Source organism: Culex quinquefasciatus, chromosome 3 (assembly GCF_015732765.1).
Source record: "Culex quinquefasciatus strain JHB chromosome 3, VPISU_Cqui_1.0_pri_paternal, whole genome shotgun sequence".
NCBI lineage: Eukaryota > Metazoa > Arthropoda > Insecta > Diptera > Culicidae > Culex > Culex quinquefasciatus.
The window spans coordinates 187,488,424-187,510,954 of NC_051863.1; the positions used below are offsets into that span (position 1 = coordinate 187,488,424).

Consider the following 22,531-nt stretch of genomic DNA (forward strand, 5'->3'; position numbering starts at 1 on the left):
CCTCTACTGCCCAAATTTTTTAACGAAAATTTTTATTTTTCCCGTCTTCAGGAGGTCATTTTGAACAACTTTTGTTCTACGAAAAACTTTACTTCTCTTGTTTTATGTTTTTCTTGTTTTATTTTTAGTATTTTAATTTGCATTTATCTTGTTTATTTTATCTTTGTTTTTGGTAGTATTTTGCCAAATTTCACCTACTATCATTACATTTTGCCTATCTAATTTTTCATGTTTTTAGTCACTTTTCAATTTTTTGCTTGTTTTTCAAAATTTCTGCTATAAAATGGCACCATTATCATTTAAATTTCAAAAATGCGTAGAGGCATAGTCTGGGACACTACAAAAATTACTGCATACTTTTTTACTTAAAATATTGGAAATGTTAGTAAAAACACAGTCGAGCACGGAATCGGTCCTTTTTCTTAGATTTTATTTTTTTTTTTTAATACGGCTGAAACTTTTTTGGTTTCTTTGGTATGCCCAAAGGAGCCATTTTGCATCATTAGTTTGTCCATATAATTTTCCATACAAATTTGGTAGCTGTTCATACAAAAATGATATGTGAAAATTCAAAAATCTGTATCTTTTGAAGGAATTTTTTGATCGATTCGGTGTATTCGACAAAGTTGTAGGTATGGATATGGACTACACTGAAAAAAATGATAAAAGGTAAAAAAAAATTGGTGATTTTTTATTTCAATTTTTGTCACTAAAACTTGATTGTCAAAAAAAACACAATTTTTTTTTATTTTCTGATATGTTTTGAGGACATCAAATGCCAACTTTTCAGAAATTTCTAGGATGGGCAAAAAATCTTTGAGCGAATTATGAATTTTGAATCAATACTGATTTTTTTAAAAAATTGAAATGTTGGTCGTAACAATTTTTCAACTTCATTTTCAGATGTAAAATCAATTTTGCAATCAAAAAGTACTTTAGTGAAATTTTGATAAAGTGAATCGTTTTCAAGTTAATGTGACTTTTTTGAAAATAGTCGCAGTTTTTCATTTTTTAAAACTAGTGCACATGTTTGCCCACCTCTGTAAAAAAATATGTTTGAAAGGCTGAGAAAATTCTCTATATTTTGCTTTTTTGAACTTTGTTGATATGACCCTTAGTTGGTGAGATATTGCCATGCAAAGGTTTAAAAACAGGAAATTTGATGTTTTCTAAGTCCCAAACAATCCACCATTTTCTCATGTCGATATCTCAGCTGAGTTTAGGTCCGATTAACAATGTTAAAATATGAAACATTCGTAAAATTTTCCGATCTTCTTGAAACAAATATTTTCCAAAATTTCAACCAAAACTAACATTTGAAAAGGGCGTAATATTAAATGTTTGTTTTTTAAATGTTAGTCTTGATTTAAAATTTATGAAAATATTTTTTTCGAAAAGATCGGAAAATTTCACGAATGTTTCATTTTTAACATTGTAAATCGGACCATTAGTTGCTGAGATATCGACATTAGAAAATGGTGGGTTGTTTGGGTGAGACTTAAAAAACATCAATTTTCTTGTTTTTAAACCTTTGCATGGCAATATCTCAGCAACTAAGGGTCGTATCAACAAAGTCCGAAAAAGCAAAAAAAGAGAATTTTCTCAGCTTTTCAAAAGTGGGCAAACATGGGCACTATTTCAAAAAAAATCAATAACTGCGACTATTTTGAAAAAAGGTTACTTCAAAATGGCTTTAACTTGAAAACGGTGCCCTTTTTCAAAATTTCACTTAAGTACTTTTTGATTGCAAATTCAATTTTACATCGAAAAATTAAATTGAAAAAAATTTGCGACCAATATTTCGAATTTTTGAATAAAAAAATGTATTGATTCAAAAATCATAACTTGGTCAATGATTTTTTGCCCATTCTGCAAATTTCTAAAAAGTTGGCATTGTCCTCTAAAACATATCAAAAAATAAAAATAGTTAAAAATAGTGTTTTTTTGCAAAACATGTTTAAGTGACAAAAAGTGAAATTAAAAATAACCATTTTTTTTACCGTGTATAATTTTTTTTCAGTGTAGTCTATATCCATACCTACAACTTTGCCCAAGACACCAAATCGATCAAAAAATGTCTTCAAAAGATACAGATTTTTTAATTTTCACATGTCATTTTTGTATGGACAGCTGCCAAATTTGTATGGAAAATTATATGGACAAACTAATGATGCAAAATGGCTTTTTTGGGCATACCGAAGGCACCAAAAAAGTTTCAGCCGGATTAAAAAATACAGAAAAAATCGAATGACCGAAATCTCAGAGAATTGCTCAGCTAAAGTTGACCCCTAAAAAATGACATTTTTAAAAACATTGTCTGAGTCAAAACAAGTTAAACTTCCAACCCTTAAATTTTCTAAAATTTTAAGAGTTCTTGTTTCCAATGGTGGTTGAAAAATGGATTTTTGATGTCTTTCTAAAGGTGGGGTTGGGTTGTAGAGGGTTAATGTAATTCCTTCGTGTTGTCAAAACAATTTGGCAACATTGTCATGAGAATTTAAGACTCAAGTACATATATAAGGACAGATTTTCCTGTATTCTTCAGACAGATCATAAATAAAACAAATCGTAATTTTTGACGTTAATGTCAGTAAATGCTTCATTTTCGCCAAGGTATGATAGATTTGGGCTTAATACGCTTCAATTAACAGTTCTGACATTTTACTGCCAAAATATAAATTTATATTTTTTTTTATTGGCAGTAAATTTACAAAAAAAATCAATTCTGTGGATTGGAGCGTGTAAAAAGAGCCCAAATCCATCATACCTTGGTGAAACTGGAGCGTTTACAGCTTCCAAAATGTCGAGTTGTGTATTCTTCAACAGTTCATGGCGACTTGTATTTTAGAAACTTGTGCATTATTGTGAATTTCTCAAATATTTTTTTCGTCATCACCCTAATGGCGTGCGAACGGACATTAGGAAGTCACACGGTACCGGCTGTCCGCTGCAGCAAAACCGGATTTTTATTTCTCTCTCGGGTTCGCCATAAAACCAGCACCTTGCACCCCTCTCGAAACAGGTGTACCGACGACGACAGTCGGTTGTGTACGGCCCGTGTCGAACACGGACTAAACACACGGCTCTGCTGTATGGCTTGTGCCATTACCACCGCTGAAACTGATGAAAATGGTGTGTTCGAAAAAGGAGTGCCTGATCATCGGGTTGTGATTCGGTCGGAAAAGGAAAACTCTTTTCTTTCCTCTTCGAGGAAGAAAATGATGCGAGAGCTTTTACTTTCATTTACCGGCTTGATCTAACGTTTATGAACAAGTAGCCTTTGTCATTGAACGAACCCTGAAATGGGTAGATAAAGTTAGCAGACAAAGTTCTGATTTGCCGAGGTATATCGATACAGAGTGCAATCAATCTTCTGGTCTCGACAGAGCCGGAATTGTCCCCTAAAGTTTATACTTGCAGTGCTCTCGAGGGAATCTGGGAGAAAATCCATTAGAGCGAAACGGCAGGACCATATCTATCAGATTTTCCAAATGCCATAGGGGGAAGCCTACAGATTGCACCGCAAATTTATCATGCAAGCCAAGAGAGTACGGAGATAATCCAGGGTTGCCATCGTTCGAACTATTCCGGAATTGTGTGGTGGAGTGTTTATTATTGGCCACAGAGTGGTCGTAAACATAACCTAGATACCCAGTAGTAGCTTCGGCCAAACCGCACGTACAAGCCATAAACTGTTCGGCTGGCTGTGCATCGAGGCAAATTTGGTTCAATTAATAAAACATTCATCTACTATTGTGTCTGGAATTGCGGCGCTCGTTGTCAGAGGGAGGAAACGGCATCCGACCAATTATTCAAATCCACTTTTCTGTTCCATTAATTTATTCGTTTGGATGCGTTGCATTTTGCTGGGGGGTAAATTGTCACTATTTATTCGGAAGCTGGCGATTTGGTTCACCACTGATGGTATGGATCCTCAATAAATATCAAAAGCTGGCCACACTTCCCACAACAACAATTAACTCTGGCCACACTGGCACGAACAATCACAACTCCTTAAGCGCCACACCGATAGCGGCTCGAAATTGAATGGATAATGGGAAAATTTATCCACAATTAATCGTTTGACAATCGAAATCGCTGACTGGTTACGTTACGGCCTCGATAATTGGTTTGCGTTGGTGTTTGGTGCACAGACCTGTTCATTGTTTTTGGCTGGAGATTTGCGTCATCAGGATGATAATCCGTCGAGATGATTAGCGTGGGGCATTTAATGGGAAATTAAGTGGTTTGTGAAGATCTAATTTAATCTTGTTACAATATCTTTCAAAATCTATTTTTTGAAGATTTTTAAAGAACGATACAGGACGAAAACGCTCGTTGAACTATACTCAAACCAAACTGAACTCCAATTCAGTGATTGCAAATCTACTAACAACTGGTGGTAGCTCTACTGAAGTTCTCTGGTTCGAACCTCGGGGCTTTAAAGTTTTATATTTTGTGCACCCAAAGTTAAAGAACGAGGGAATAGTCCTCACGAAAAGAAACGTGAGGAAAGTGCTATTTTGCGAGAGTATAGTCCTCTCGCGTGTTCATTCGTTCATTGGAACAGTTCATCCTATTGAGTGGCTTATATGGACAAATGACCGCCTCTTAGTTATCGAGCCCATACGGCAAAGGCACGGTTCAATATGCCGAAGGTCTTGGGTTCGAATCTTGGTACCGGTACTTTTTTTTTTTTTGATAGATGAACTTTTTTTGAAGATGAACCATGAGTAAAGTACTCTCGGTAATTCCGGGATTTATCCTCTCCGTCCGCACACAGTATCATTTTACTACCGAATCGTGCTCTTTAATCTTTCGTATGCCGATACCCAGTTCTGGGTGTGGTAATTTTACTTTTTTTCTAGAAGAAAATGTTCTAAAAATGCTGAAACAATTTCCTTGTAAACAAGAAAAGTGAACTTTGTCCCCAAAAGTTTGCCGTTTTCAACGAGTTGACATGTAAATCCATTCCAAAACAGAACGGAACACAAGGAGTGCCGAACTTTGCCCATTGACACGGTCATTGTCACCACCGCTGGCGTTGCTGCTGGTTGGCTTTGGTTTGTCGGTTTTGCCGTGTCACCGGCTGACGTTGGCTCGTTCCTGTGTGCCAGACTGTGCACGTGTGCGGTTTTGCGGTTTTTACTCGTCGAATTTTCGCCTCCAACTGCAATTCTGCAAAAAGGTGGTGCTAGTAAAACCATGGAGTAAGTTGACAATCACGGAAAATCAGATTTTGGTAAACTAATTCTACCCACAGCTCATTATCAGCACCTTCGAGTGACCTCCACAAATCCGAGTGATTGCGACAAAATGCAACCCACCCCCTCCGAAACAGGAAATGCTCATCACGTTCGACTAAGTAACCCCGCCGATGCACGGTGTCAATAAGACGTCACTTGCGGTACAAAAATTCCACTTCTTACCCGCTCCACAGGCGTATATGGCGATGGCCAGTTCGCACGTAACGTAGATCAGTAGCGCGAGATTTTGACGGACGGGTGTCGCTTTTTGTTGCGATATTTAAATCAACTCTACGTGTACGAACGGGCAGAAACGTGTGGAATAGATAGCGAAACGAAAAAAAAAATACGTCAGGAGATAATTAAAGTCAACGGAACTTGGCGCAAGTCGTCGCACCGGTCCAAGGACTGATTCTTTAGATTCTTTAGAATAGTCAATGTTGATATTTGAACGTGGATTTTGAGGATTCCGGTTGAAAAGATCGCAACCACTTGTGCAAGTCGTTGCACAAAGGCGGTCAAATTACAACTGATGAGTACGTTAAATGTCCTAAAGTGGATTCCCGTGCTCGTTATTTTTTGTCGTGGTCGTGGTGCCCTTATCAACCGAACCGATTCTCGCCGCTGGGAACACCCACAATAAACCGTGGCAGTGTTTGTGACAAGCTCCTGCTAGTCACTGTTTTGATTTGCTGCAAGCTCACGTACACAAATATTGACCGCCGCATTATTACGGCAATGGGGCGGCTTGAAAGGGACTGCTGTAATCTAGCTGAAACGGTTAGAGATGATCAAAATGCTGGAATAGAGCTTGCAGTCATCTGTTTCTGAAAACTAATTAAAATCCAGACAAAAATACAAAAACTGCATTAAATTTTAAAAATGCAAAAATACTAAATATATTAAAACAACTATAATGACCAAATTGACCTTAAAAAGCAAACGAAAAAAGTCAAAAAATTACCAAATGATCAAAATGACCAAAATGACCAAAATGGCCAAAATGATCAAAATGATCAAAATGACCTAAATTAGTGAAATGACCAAAACGACTTAAATGATCAAGACCAAAATGACCAAAATTACAAAATGACCAAAATGATCAAATTGACCTAAATTAGCGAAATGACCAAAACGACTAAAATGATCAAAATGATCAAAATGACCAAAATGACCAAAATTACAAAAATGACCAAAATGATCAAAATTACCTAAATTAGCGAAATGACCAAAACGACCAAAATGAACAAAATGACCAAAATAACCAAAATGAACAAAATGACCAAAATGATCAAAATAACCAAAATGATCAAAATGACCAAAATGACCAAAATGACCAAAATGACCAAAATGACCGAAATGACCAAAATGACCAAAATATCAAAATTACCAAAATGATCAAAATTACCAAAATTACCAAAATTACCAAAATTACCAAAATTACCAAAATGATCAAAATTACCAAAATTACCAAAATGACCGAAATGACCATAAAGATCAAAATGATCAAAATGATCAAAATGATCAAAATGATCAAAATGATCAAAATAATCAAAAATGACCAAATAACCAGAATGACCAAAATGATCAAAATGACCGAAATGAACAAAATGAACAAAATGACCAGAATAACCAAAAACGACTAAAATTACCGAAATGACCAAAATGTTCAAAATGACCAAAATGATCAAAATGACCAAAATTACCGAAATGAACAAAATGACCGGAATGAACAAAAAAACCAAAATGATCAAAATGACCAAAATTAGCAAAATTAGCAAAATGACCGAAATGACCAAAAAGATCAAAATGACCAAAATTACCGAAATGATCAAAATGACCAAAATGATCAAAATTACCAAAATTACCAAAATTACCAAAATGTTCAAAATGACCAAAATGATCATAATTACCAAAATTACCAAAATTACCGAAATGATCAAAATGACCAAAAAGATCAAAATTACCAAAATGATCAAAATCACCAAATTACCAAAATGATCAAAATTACCAAAAGGATCAAAATGACCAATATTACCAAAATGGCCAAAATGACCAAAATGACCTAAATTACCAAAATTACCAAAATAACCAAAATTACCAAAATTACCAAAATAAACAAAAAGACCGAAATGATAAAAATTACCAAAATTACCAAAATGATCAAAATTACCAAAATTACCAAAATTACTAAAATTACTAAAATTACCAAAATTACCAAAAATACCAAAAATACCAAAATTACCAAAATTACCAAAATTACCAAAATTACCAAAATTACCAAAATTACCAAAATTACCAAAATGACCAAAATAAACTAAATGACCAAAATGATCAAAATGACCAAAAGGATCAAAATGACCAAAATAAACAAATAGACCGAAATGATAAAAATTACCAAAACTACCAAAATGATCAAAATTACCAAAATGACCAAAATTATCAAAATGATCAGTCTGCGATCAGCAGAGCAGCGAGTCAGACGTGCGTCCCTCCAACACCAAACAAGTGCTTAAAAAGTGCAAAAATGCCTCACGGCAAGAAAAAGAGGCGGTCCTCACCAGCAGGATCGGCAGATTTGAAGAAGCTAAAGAATGCCGAAGCGCTACCTGCAAAGCCAGGCAGTTTGAGCAAGGATGCTCAAAATTCGTCTGAAAACCAGTTCGCTACCCTTCCTGTGGACGTGAGCGAGAAGGAAGAATTTGAACGACGGGAAAAGTTGCCACCCATTTTGTGAAAACATCGTCATCGGATTCGGTGCGAAAGTGGCTGACCGGGTTTATCAAATCTGGTGCTTTACGAGCTTCCATTCGCTTGTGTGCTGATGGACTCAAAATTTTGCTACCTACCAGAAAGGATTACAACTACGTTCGGGATTTCCTGAACAACACAAAGATTGAATACTACAGCCATGACGATCCAGGTAAACGCCCCATGAAACAGGTCCTCCGTGGCCTGTACGACATGGATGTGAGTGTGCTGAAAGAAGAGCTCAAAACTCTTAAGTTGAACGTGATCGAAGTCTTCAAGATGACGAGACACAACAAGGACATCAAGTATCGTGATCAACTGTACCTGGTTCATCTCGAGAAAGGATCGACAACGCCGTCTGAGCTGAAAGCAGTTCGGGCAATTTTCAACATCATCGTGACTTGGGAACGTTATCGTCCAGTGCACCGTGACGTGACACAGTGTTCGAACTGCTTGCAGTTTGGACATGGTGGAAGGAACTGTTTCATCAAGAGTCGTTGTGCAACCTGCGGAGGTGAGCACAAAACTCAAGCTTGCGAAACAATCAATGAGAACATCGAAGCGAAATGCTTCAATTGCGGCGGCGACCATTCTACCAAGAATCGGAGCTGCCCAAAACGTGCTGAGTTTGTAAAAATTCGGCAGCAAGCGACGACGAGGCACCAACCAAATCGTCGCAAAACACCACCAGCATACACGGACGTGGATTTTCCTGCTTTGGCGTCACCAGGAGCGGGATCTGCTCGAGTGGTTCCAAATTTGCAGCCATTGCCGTTGAATCAGCGGCAAAGAGTTGCAGAGAATACAACACCTCCAGGCTTCAGTCAGCAACCGAGGGAAAACCAACCAGCATCAACGGATGAAGGCAGTAGTGACCTGTTTTCACCACAAGAACTTCTGAACATTTTCATCGAGATGACAACAACACTGCGTGGTTGCAAAACTCGCCAGGAACAAGTAAGAACGCTTGGAGCATTCATCTTAAAATACAGTTCGTAGTTTACTCGTTCTAATGATTTTGAATATTTCAATGAATTTATTTTTTTTAGTTTTAAGTTAGGATTAGTTGTTAAAGTGATTTTTTTTCTTTTTTACCCAAATGTATTCGATTCAATGCAATAATGTAAAACAATTTGAAGTAAATAAAATAAATGTGATCAGTTAATAATAAAACGAAAAATACAACAAAGATGAAGAGCATTAGGCCATACCACTTAGCATGTAAAAGAAATGTAATTATTATAAGAAAGTTCAATAAAGACATATTTAATTTCAAAAATATCAAAATGATCAAAATTACCAAAATGACCAAAATGACCAAAATGATCAAAATGACCAAAATGACCAAAAAGATCAAAATAACCAAAATGATCAAAATGATCAAAATTATTAAAATGATCAAAATGACCAGATTAACCAATCAAATTTTACACAAGTGAAAACAAAAAATGATGATTCATAAATTAATTCACAATATTAAAATAAAACAACAAACTTAATTCAAAAGCAAAATTACATGAAAATTTGAGGCCAATACACTCATCAACTACACCATGCGACCTGCAAAACTTTCCTATATTTTAGTCACTGGTGTCAATGCTAGCCCGTACATGGATACTTTGACGTACGTGAGTTAATTAAATTAAATCAATCGATAAGTTTCCCGCTACACTGGCAAGTACACTGTTCCTTAACCCGGTGTACTTGTGGAATCCCAGCTGAGATGTTGCGAACACTGGTAACAAAAATTAACAAAATTCTCGTTTTTATTTGAACTCCAACGTTTCGGTTGACTTTCTTGTCTTCTTCAGGGGTGCAAATTATGCATTTTTTTTTTTCACGACAAGAATGAATTTTTTTTATGGTGTAAAACGGTGGTTACTAGCGTACCTATTCCGCAGGTCCTTTCGGAAGCGCTTTGCACATGTAGCTACGGGGCCAAAGTTACTTGCGCCATGCACCGTTGCAGAAACGAGACTCGGAAGCACGAGTTTGCCATTATTTCGCCGTCACACTGTTCGTGCACATGCGACCCAAAACGTCCCACAATATGAAGTGTTATTTTTAGTACCCTTTTTTGGGGGGGAGTTCCACTCTACACGGGTTGTGGTGTTTACTTTGAAGCAAGCAGTGTGAAATTTGTCTAAAAACGATCGGTGGTGCAGCTGCATAATCAACCGAAATCCGATTCGGTCATAAAGAATAGTTCGGCGGGAGCTTCTAAAGGATGATTTAGGAGGTCCAACCGTCCCTTGGCTCTCGGAGGTTAAAGCTAACACCGAGATGCTAATGTTGTTATTTACGACTATATGGATTCGGCGTTTGATTCGTGCCTGATGAGCACCGTGGGAGAGCAGCTTAAAAGTTTGAAAGTTATGGTCAAAAGGGGCATTAATCCCCGGGGATTCCCACTACTTTGTGGTGGTGATAAATCGAACCTTAAATGACTTCAGTTCAAGTGAGTTCAACCAGCGGGTCCCGTTGTCTCAGCCGTCGGTGCGAATCTTGACGCTGAACAAAGTCAGCGCAGAAGCTATGATTATGTAAATTCACGATGACGGAAATTGCGATGCGCTGCTTCTGCGTTGTCATAATATTACCATCAACGGCGACAGTCAGTGTAGCGAGCGAGCTCAATGTAACCGGCAGTAACATCAGCCAGATGACGACGGTGCAGAGGCCCAATTGGTACGACGACGTCTTCCAGCCGGTCTTCGTTGGCAAAAGATTGCACTCGTCTCCGTTGAACACATAAAGTTACAGCAATTAATCCAACTTGCAGGATGAAGGTTTTCTCATTGTCGAGCTGTACTATATTGGTCATGTAGTCCAAATCATACTCGGAGTTTTTAGATAAAATTTCTTAGATAAAGTTTTATATCCCAAATCCTAGTTGAGGCAATAGTCCCAAGCAAATCCAATATCAATCCAAGAATTATCAGGTCACAATACTGCATCTTTTCCTGAATTTACACCAGAAACAGTAATAATTGGCACTCTAACCGACGATGTGTGTGCCACACAAGTCGCTAGCCGGGCGTACTTTGGTCTAATTATGTCAAATTGGTTATTATTAAAGACCACCGAACGAGGCTACAAGAGACTTCCATGGAATGCACACACCAAGAAGGGTTCACGCCGCACGCAAGACGGTTTCAATTTCATGTCTGATTTGAAGAATCGGCCTGATATCTATCTGATATCCACCGTCGCATTACCAGTTTTGGACCATTTCCGGCCGCCGCACATCTACCCACACACTTCAATTGAGACTAATAACTTCCCCGTTCCCATTGTTAGTGTCGTTAATCACTCACTTCCTTCTGCAGGCTGTGCGACGTGAGAAGGGGTCATAGACCATCCATTGAAGTTGGGTTAGAGAAAAAAAATTTCCCACCGTGAACTTGTCTGTCCGCGACGACGACGACCGGAACCCTAAGGTATCGCTACACAATGGACAATGGCGAAGCATACGCTAGCGGGTCAAAATCTTTAGAACCTTTCCCCGTCTCGCGTGTAAAGTTATTCGCCTCACGTTCTGGGTAGTCGTCACCTGAAAAACTGCTTATGGCGGTGAGTATCGAGTCTTGACCAGCTGTTGTTGGCACAGGCATAGGCTCGGCAGGGAAACGAATCAATTTTTAGAGGAGATTTTTAAACGAAGTCTAAATTTGCTGATGCAAACAAAAAATCTATCCTATCAATTACTTTTTTGAATGTGTATAAAAAGCGAACGTGACTGGCATAAAAATGGCGCTGATTGGGACGGAAATGGGAAGGTTTCCGGTGCGTGCGCGGTGCCGAGAGTCGAGCAAGAAAGTGCAAAATCAATGCTTGATTGGGCTGCGAATCTTGAGCGCGTCGGAGAGAATGGCAGGAAGTTTGGCGAAATTTTAATTTGAGAACAAACGAAATGAAGCAACGTTATAAAAAATACTTCAAAATGAGCAATTCTTTCAGATTTTGGTCATTCGTTTTTTTTTTGTATTTTTTAATCCGGCTGAAACTTTTTTGGTGCCTTCGGTATGCCCAAAGAAGCCATTTTTCATCATTAGTTTTCCATATAAATTTCCATACAAATTTGGCAGTTGTCCATACAAAAATGATATATGAAAATTCAAAAATCTGTATCTTTTGAAGGAATTTTTTGATCGATTTGGTGTCTTGGGCAAAGTTGTAGGCAAGGATAAGGACTACACGGTAAAAAATTGTGATTTTTATTTATTTTTGTCACTAAAATTTGATTTGCAAAAACACTATGTATTTTAATTTTTTTAATTTTTATATGTTTTAGTCAGTCATCAAATGCCAACTTTTCAGAAATTCAAATTTGAAATGAAAAAGTGAAATTTTGATAAAGTGCACCGTTTTCAATTTAAAGCCATTTTAGGTAATTTTTTGAAAATAGTCGCAGTTTTTCTTTTTTTTTTTTAATTAGTGCACATGTTTACCCACCTTTAAAAATTAATATTTTTGAAAATCTGAGAAAATTATATCTTTTGCTATATTTTGAACTTTGTTGATACGATCTTAAGTTGCTGAGATATTGCCATGCAAGGGTTTAAAACAGGAAAATTGATGTTTTCTAAGTCTCACCCAAACAACCCACCATTTTCTAACGTCGATATCTCAGCAATTAATGGTTCGATTTACAATGTTGAAAAGTGAAAAATTCATAAAATTTTCCAATCTTTTGGAAAACAATATTTTCAAAAATTTTAAATCAAGACTAACATTTCGAAAGGGCGTAATATTGGATGTTTGGCCCTTTTAAAATAATAGTCTTGATTTGAAAATTTTGGAAATATTTTTTTCGAAAAGATTCGGAAAATTTCACGAATGTTTCATATTTTCACTATGTAAATCGGACCATAAGTTGCGACGTTAGAAAATGATGGATTGTTTGGGTGAGACATAGAAAACATCAATTTTCCTGTTTTTAAACCTTTGCATGGCAATATCGCAGCAAATAAGGGTCGTTTCAACAAAGTTCAAAAAAGCAAAATATATAGATTTTCAAAAATATTTTTTCAAGGGTGGGCAAACATGGTCCCTCATTTGAAAAAAATGAAGAACTGAGACTATTTCCAAAAAAGTTACCTAAAATGGCTATAACTTTAAAACGGTGCACTTTATCAAAAATTTCACTACAGTTCTTTTGATTGCAAATTTGATTTTACATCGAAAAATAAAGTTGAAAAATTTTGGCGACCAATATTCTGATTTTTTGAAAAAATCAGTATTGATTCAAACATTCATAACTCGTTCAAAGATTTTTCGCACAACCTGGAAATTTCTGAAAAGTTGGCATTTGATGTTCCCTAAAACATAAAAAAAAAATTATTAAAATAAAAATATTGTTTTTTGCAAATTAATCTGAAGAGACAAAAAGTTAAATTAAAAATCGCAACAAAAAAAAACAATTTTTACCGTGTATCATTTTTTTCAACTCAAATTTTTCTACAACTTTGCCGAAGACACCAAATCGATCAAAAAATTCCTTCAAAAGATATAGTTTTTTGAATTTTCATACATCATTTTTGTATGGACAGGTGCCAAATTTGTATGGAAAATTATATGGACAAACTAATGATGCAAATTGGCTTCTTTGGGCATACCGAAAGCATCATAAAAGTTTCAGCCGGATTAAAAAATACAAAAATTAAAGATCGATTTCGTAAAGAACTGCTCTTTTGACATGTATGTAACCCCTTTAAATCTATTGTTAAGTGGCTATGTCTCGAAAACGTCGCATTTTATCAAAAATTTCTGTCTTTTTGAATGCAAATTCCAATTCAATACTAAAAACTAAAGTAAACTATAAAAAATCAATTATTTTTTATTCCAAAAGACATATCATCAAAAAAATGTTTTTTTTTTTTCAAATAAACTATAACAAGGCAGCAACATTTTGGTCCGTAATTCTCTATGTCTTAAAAGCTGTGAGATTGCCCTTTAAAACGTCAAAATTGAAAAACAGTAGAAAATAAGGAGTTAAGAAATTGTTTTTTTTTTTTTGTGAAATCAGTCCTTTCTTTATTAGGGAGCGGCCGTGGCTGACTGGTTACGGTGTTCGCTTTGTAAGCGAATGGTTCTGAGTTCGATTCCCATCTGCTCCCAACGAGAAAGTTAAGAACACAGACATTTGAAATTAATGAATATGAACGAAAAATCAAAAGTCGCTCGAGGCGGGGTTCGATCCCCCGTCCTTTGGGTTGGTATTCAAAAATGCTAACCACTAGGCCATTACGACTTGGTGAGCTTGGACTAGAATTAGGAATACTGTTACAGAGAGCGAGTTGTGGCGCTATAACCACTGCAAATAGAGACCAGGGCATTCGTGGAAATACAATGTCCCATCCCAGAGGGTTCCGGAGTACCAAACCTTCTTAGCATGGTGCTCCCAACGAATACATCTAAAAAAAATCTCGGAGCGTATGGTGGTGTGTCCCCACGCTTCTTCCTCCCCTGTCGATTCAGAATTGTGTTTTTGTTCGAACACTCAGTGCTCAAACTCAGCCCAATTACGAGTCATCTCTGCGATACGGCTTTACGCAGTAGGCCTGGCCGCTTTAACGCTTGTGATGTTTCAATGCGTTCCGATGCAATGGCGCACTACAAATGTTAATAAATGACAAGAAGAGTGCTAGGCGTCATCTAACCTAAGGCACTCTCCGAAAGATTGGCTGCGCTAGGGTCTGATTAGATTAGATTAGATTAGATGAAGTCAGTCCTTTCTTTATCATCGTTGATCGGAAGGCACGCCGCCAGTTTAGTGTGTCGTAATAATTGTGTTCCAAAAAGAGGGTTAATTGTGGTTCCTGCTGACCTTCCCTTAGCATCGTTGCTCGGAAGGCTCGCCGACGGGTGTATTAACCCTAAAAAAAAGCAAAGCAATCCACTTTAACGACCCCCGGGTCTTTTGTGGGCCCTGTTGCAAGTTTCTGCTCATTTCTAGGCGTCCGAAGGTTATGTGTGGTGAGTCACCCAAAACCTCTTTTACGCAAATGGAGCGACGTTTTACTTCCCCATCCGATAGAAGGCCAGGAGGATAAGCCAATGCTTTTTAAAAATCAAAAATTGGTTGAAATATTAGTTTTTGGCGATTTTTCAAATCGAAGCCCGTCTAAAGGCGGGGTTGGTTTGTAGAGGGTTAAAAAGTGGATTCTCTGTACAAACGAAGAACTTTTAACATCTCAAAACATTCACCGACACCGAAAAATCACCGAAACAAAACTCTGACTAACCAACTAGTTCAAGTCTCTCTCGCTCGCTCCTTGCTCCCTTGGGTTCCCAAATGTAAACAACGACGTATTGACTCATCCAATACACCACGAAACCGCCATACAATGAGACTGGTGTACCGTTCCTAAGGTGGTATTTGTTATTGTTGAGTACAGCTCGTGAGAGGCTCCCGCGGTCGAAATTTTCGCTCACGTTGTGTGAATCGACCACCAGTCAGTCAGTCAGTGAACCAACCAGCAGTGGCGGCCACTAGTGCAACGGAGAGTCGCCCGAAACGCCACGCAATCATCGCAAAAAGATCGAATCTAATCGCATTATCGCGCGCCGATAACGTGTCACCTTGGTGGGCGAAGGCAAACCAAAAAAAAACGAAGATTGCATTACTAATTGAACCTTAGGTTTTGGGGAAAAACGTCAGGCTAAAAATTTCAGTTAAGACCAAGCAAGGTTGAAGCAGAAAAATTTTGCAATTCCGAACAAGTGAAACTTCTTCTCGCGGTTTCTCGAAAAACATCGCGAGCGCGTGTGTGCCACACAAACACAGCCGTTTTACGGTCTGTTGATTGTTTTGGTTTTGTTTCTTTCTTGTGTTTTGAAAGAGTGGAGAAAAATGCGGTTGGCCGGCCGAATCTAGGCTGAAGCCGCTGAAGAAGTGTTGCCGGCACTTTTGTGCAGTGGTTGGCGGAGATTCCCCGCCAATTAGCGCGCAATTATCGCGGCTTTTGAGTAAATAAAAGGAAAAATCTGGCCGTGTGTGGCGACCTCGGTGGGCGAATTTCATCCACCCGCGCGGGCAATAGATCTAAATTTGGGCCCGAAATGCCTCACCTGAAGCTGCCGGGAACGATTCGGAAGATTGGCGCTGGCGGTGACTGTGGCGAAAATGGGAATAACATGTGAGTAAACAGTGGGGGGACTACCTTTCAAAAAAGGAGTATTTAAAAAAAAAATAATTTTAATTTTATGTGGCATTCTCAATTGTTACTCTCTTGGAATTTTACAATCTAACAGTTGCGTCATCGCTTTCTCGCTCTCGGTACAAACTTTACGACCGGTACGTACAACAATTTGTAAGTACTGGCCGTGTCCATGATGCTGGCGCCCTCCGAAACGGTTCGTCCTTGGCCCAGAAGAGCTCGCTGTAATAACCATTTTAACCGTGTTGCCAGATAGTTGGTTTTTCTTGCGTTCTACAGTTTTTGCCTTTTTTTTCTACCTAAAATAATTTTGACATTGATGCAAAAATTTAAAACAAAACAATCTAATTTTAAAAATATTACACTTGATCGGATTTGGTTGGCATCCCGGCGCAGTAGGCTGAGTTGTTTTGCTGTCACGTCTCGGCGACTCCCGACAGCAGTGAGCGTGTGTACTTTGGAACGAGAGCAAAGTTTGTTTATGTTGTGTGGCGTTCGATGCAGTGGCGTCGATGTGTCTCCTGGGAAACCTCATACGGATTTTGAAGTTTTGTTAAAAAAAAATCTTTTTAAATTCTTGTCCTCGTTTATTTTATTTTTTTCTAGAACAAGGATGACGTTTCTTTGTATGGATTGCAAAAATGAAAACCATTATATAGCAATGAATCACTTGCAGTCATAACACACTAAGGTCGAGTTCTCTAGGGCATGATTCACACAACGTGCATTGCCGATGATATGGCGTATTTTTAATAAGGACAAGTTATCACTTTTAGCATGGGGGTCAGAAACAGTGTTATACAAGCTTTACAAGAAATCTTGTGGTTTCAAATTGTTCTTAGATTCTCAGATTCTCAGATATGATGATAAGAGTTATTAAAAAGTTATTGAATTATTATTTTATTAGGTTATCTAAATAATAAAAATAACATAAGAAACTAATTTTAATCCACCTACGTGGTTAATACCTTCTTCAAAAACAACGTCAAACAAAATAATGAAGAAAAGTTAGCAATTTTCTACACAATTAGTCGACTTCGTGTTTTTTTTTCAAATATTTTGTGTGGTTTTTTAATCTGGCTCAAAATTTTTGTAGGCCTTCCCTATGACCAAAGAAGTCATTTCTTCACCCATACAAGGCTCCATACAATTTTGGCAGATGTACTTACAAAAATTGTACGTTAATATTCGAAAATCTGCATCTTCCCAAGTAACATTTTAGGCTTTATCAAAGCTGTCACAACCGCTATAAAACCTATCAGCCAAAACCAACATTAAAACCACTTAGTCGTAACAAACTCCCCAGAATCTTGATAAACCCCACTTAAAACCCAAAAGGACCTCCGCAAAAGGTTGTTACGGCCTATTTATAAAACCTACTTAGGAGTTCAAGTTAAACTGAATCCTTAATAAAGCCTTAATAAACCTTTGTTAAAACCTAGTAGGAATTAAGGAAATATGACATTTCATACGTCCTCAAACGTCTTATGCTTAATAGGTTTTATTTTGGCAAACATAAGTTTTCGTCTTGCCAAATGAAATTATGGAGATGATTGTCAAAAATGGCGATGATAAATAATAGATACACCCAAAATTCAGAGTCGAGATAATCGTTCTCTCAAAATTTATTGAGGGCTCAGTGCCAAAATCGATAGAATAATGGTACCAACTCACACCATCATAACAAATGAGTTCATTCGTTAGTTGAATCAATAAATCTCCAACAAGTGTCATACAACGACTTCTGACTTCTCCTTGGTCACCAAGCTGTGGTGGCCGAGGCAGCTAAGTCATTAGATTGGTTTGTCAAAGGTCTCTGGTTCGATTCCCGTTGTCGACACTTTTGGTTTTTTGTTTGACGGATGAACTTTTTTTGCAAATGAACCCCGAGAGAATAGTTCTATCGCCCATCTCGAGCTGTGTTATCTGCGTCCGTGAATGGTACCACTATTCTCTCGACTCGAGACCATCATTCTCTCGGACTAGCGCTGCCAGTTTTGGGTGTATTAGAACTAATCAAAATAATTTGAAAGCCTATTTCTCGCAATTGGTGGCTCAAATTCAGCTGCGGTTGAAATTTAATTGATAAGTTTAGGAGAGATAGAGCCAACAAAAATCAACTCGCTTCATCAAAAATCATAATTTTGTTATCATAGTGTTTAATGTTAAAAATTATTTTATTGCAATTCTTTGAAAAAAATGTTCAAAATATTTTTAAATATAATTAAACGTGTGTTTTCGTCAAAATTAAATCAAATTTTTCAGTTTTCTATTTTTTCAACCAAAACGGCGGTCAATCAAATTCAATCAGAACACGTGTTCAGCGCCATATTTATGCACTGCTAATTAGCCGCGTTAAATGCTTTTTCAGGAGGTTATGATTTTAAGTAAGCGTTTTTGCATGCCTAATGGCACATGACAGCTAAAACACCGTTGGTTTTTAAAAAGCATGAGATAAAACCGTTTGGCATGACATTTCCATTGGGTTTTCAAGGCTCTCTTAAAACTTTTATTGTCACTGCTTTTATTGTCATAAAACCTTGTTAGAACCTGCAAATTAGCTCTTGCAACAAGTTTGTGTCGAATGCCCAAATAAAACTATAAAGCAATCAAAATGCTACAATAAAACCTCAATAAAACTAGGTGGTAGCTAGTTGGTTTATGTTACTTGGGTTTTGAAGGAAATTTCTGATCAGTTTGGTGTCTTCGACAAAGTTGACTATTCAGAAAAAATGGTGCACGGAAAAAAGTGTTGCCGATATTTAATTAACTTTTTCGTACAAAAAAAAACAATTGCCCAAAATCCGTATTTTTTAACTTTTTAATGTTGTTAATATATTTTAGGGAAAAAAAAATCTCAACTTATGAGCCGATTAAGAATTTTTCGTTTTTTTTTTTTTCAATTTTACTCGATAACAGTTTTTGTAATGTAAATTATTTTTTGTAAAATGAAATATGCTGCCGAAAAGTTCTTGATAAAGTGCACCGTTTTTAAGATCAAGACACTCAAAAATTATTTTACTGAGAAAATCAAGTTTTTCTTTTTTTTAAGTGCTCAAATGTTTTTTTTTTTTCGAAAACTTGAGGAAATCTCCAATAAAATTGCCTTAGATGCATTGAAGACTGGACCCTAGGGTGCCCAGAATATGGGACTTTTTCTCAAAACCTCCTTCTACAAGCTGAATATTTTTCCTTGAGCTATTTTAGGACTCTGGGCCAAATATGAGCAAAATCGGTCAACATTAACCCATTGATACTCTAAGGTGAAGTTTGTATGGGAAAAATACGGTACGCTACTTCCATCCAAATATACTCAAAAGTGAGATTTGTAGAACATACCAAAGCTGTAAAACTTGAACCTGAAAAGATATTCGCGATTTAAAAAAGTAAACATTGTTTTCACCAACTTTAGGCTCGGGTATCAATGGGTTAATCTCAACCAATTTCGCTCAAAATTTACACAGATGCTTAAAATAACCCAATAAACCGTTTTTTGCTTGTGGAGCATTTTTTCTGGGCACCCTACTGGACCCGTGGTGTAGGAGCAAGCTGAAATACAGCGAATAAAAGAAAAAGAAACAAGAAAATTTAAGTTTTTAAATCCTATCCAAACAGCCTTTTTTCTAGTATCAATATCTCGGATACTAATGGTTTTTTTAACACTGAAAAATTAAACATTTGTAAAATTTTCTGATCTTCTCAAAAAAATATATATATTTTAAAAATTAACTCTAGCATTTCAAAAAGGTGTAATATTGAATACATGATCTTTAATTCCCTTTACTCAAATTTTAAGCACCCTGGAATGGACAATCGTGACATATACATAACGAAATCCAGTCTGCAACCCGCTAAGGGTCACCATCTCTATGCGAATGTGAAAGAAAAAACACAGTACCCTAATACCAATTACTAGCATGCATAGTAAAAATCGTAACTCGCATATGAACTAGTCCTAGTGACGCCAACAAAACTCAGTTTATAATTTCATGCAAAATTGCAGAACTAAAAAAATAGAAAAACTTCCGGAAGGTCCCTGTCCCGCGGTTTCACTCCGAACACCTGACTGAATCCCGCATCAATTTCTTTGGTAAACAACAACAGAGTTCACCGGAAGCATTAGTCACACCGTCGCTTACTCGGTTTCTGAACCCGTTGTTTATTAGGTATGCCAAAAACAACAACAAACTTGAAGATAAACATACGTCTGCCTTAAGAGTGACTAACAACAACTCAAATTCGGAAGTCATTAGAGGGGAAACCAGTTAGGGTTAAACAAGCAAAAAAAAAAAGTTTAGGTTCTGGTTTCTCCAAATTTGGCAAGGTCGTGTTGCGGTACCACCAACCAACCACCACTAACCGCTGTTGAGGCTGATTGATTTAATTTTCAGTCTGGTCAGGGACCGGTCCGGACAAGACCAATCGGAAGTGTTTAGGCCTCGTTGTACAGCTAAAAAAGTAGTAATCCAGCTACGTGTAAAAGGCCTGGGTGTAGAATAAATATTGCATTATTTTATGCATTTTTATGTGCTTTTACACTCTGAAATATGTAGCCCATCAGTATGAGAAACCTACTTGACAGAAATGTCAAGCTCATATATGCGTTTATCCATTCAGATTTTCATCGGTCTGATGGCCGAGTGGGCTAAGGCGCCAGTCCTTGCTGTTGGTGCTGGGTTTGAATCCCGTCGGTTGCATCTTTTTTTGTGTGTTGCAAAAATTGTACATGCAGTGTGTAATAATAAGTGTTTATTTTGACGAAGGTGATGTGCATGCTTTTGCATGCGATTTTACAATCGAATTTTTTGCTGTGTGGGTGATGATCATGATGATTTTGAGAAAGACGAAAATCAGTGGAATCAGTGGGTTATCCAATCAGGTCATGGTATGAACTTTGACTGGGTTTGTTTGAACGGTAATTGTGTTATCTTATCGTTGCTAAATTGAAAACTGGTTATTCCAACCGTTTACAAGTTTTATGATGTTTAAACAAGTGATAAAAGGGTGCTATTTAATAATTCAAACAAACAAAAAATTAGATATTTTTTTTTGTCATCAATAACTTGCTAGGAAAACAAATTGAAATGGGTATTACCCTACAGCCAAAAACATTTTCTAAATTATAGATTGATGATCGCTAAATTTGGAGTTTACTGAACTTGATATAACAATGAGCTCAATGTGAGGTATAAATTGAGGAAAAAGTTCCACTGACATAAAAAAGTCGCTCAAACAATCGCTCAGCATGCAAATTTGTTTCGATTCGCTTGTTTGTCGTTAAATGGAGCACTGTGAATAATTTACTTTTGCACGTCTGATGGATTTGATTTTTTTTCTGAATAAATTATTTTTTAAAATAATATTTCAAGTTGCATCATTTTTTAAAATAAAAGTTTGATTTTTTTTACCTTTTTTCAAGTGCTTAATGCATTACCATTTGGTCAAGTTTGGCCCAAGCAAAACAAAAAGGAAAGGAAATTCGCCTCGCTGGCAAAATGTTTTCGTTCGGACATTGCACTACCACTACACCAGCGGCAACAATAACAACAACAATCTGGTGGGTGATCAATTGCACTGTTTTGATGGTGGTGTGTGTGTTGCATTCCTGCACGCAACCATTTGACCAATTTGCGAGTTTTTTTTATGGTGAATTGTTGAATCGAGCCGAAACTTCAAATGTTTTCGTTCTCTAGTTTTGAGAATGAGCGTGTTTTTTTACCAATAAATCTCACAATTTTGTTCATTACTCTGAAAGGAAATAAATGTGGCGCCGAGAAAATCCTCAAAAATGTATCAGTAATTTTAATTCGCTTGGCATCGGTCCGAAAAATTAATTAATTAGCGACCGTGTGTGTGTTTGTGTGACTCGTTAGCGTTGGCCAGTTTGGCGTTAAGGCATGCCCACTATTCGCGTTGACATTGGCACTAAAAAAATAATTTCTGTTAAATGCGCCACATTAGTGTGATTGACACTTCATCTTTTTTTGGTTGTGCTTTACTGACGGGCACACTGAGCTGCACATAATTTCAGTTGGAATTTTAATTTACTACATTTTTGACAGGTTTGTTGAAAAAACCTACACTCACAAGAGAGAAACGCTACAGAAATTGTCATCAAGGTCCTCCAGCATTAAATGAATGCTTTTCTATAAAAAAAATGCATGAAGTTCGCTCATCAATTTTGCCCAAGAAGAAGCGATCTGTAGTACTCACCAATACACCTGTACGCTGTCACACGGACAAAATTCTTGAGCGCGCTTTCTTCATAATCTGGTAGAAAATCTGTTATGAGGTGTACATTACATTACATTTTTGACAGGTTTGTTGAAAAAACCTACACTCACAAGAGAGAAACGCTACAGAAATTGTCAT

The 22,531-nt window shown here is 37.0% G+C and overlaps 1 protein-coding gene across 1 annotated transcript in view; it reads left to right on the forward strand.

The window, feature by feature from the left end:
- The window catches only part of LOC6053530, a 258,989-nt gene that overhangs the window by 182,902 nt on the left and 53,556 nt on the right, over nucleotides 1-22,531 (forward strand).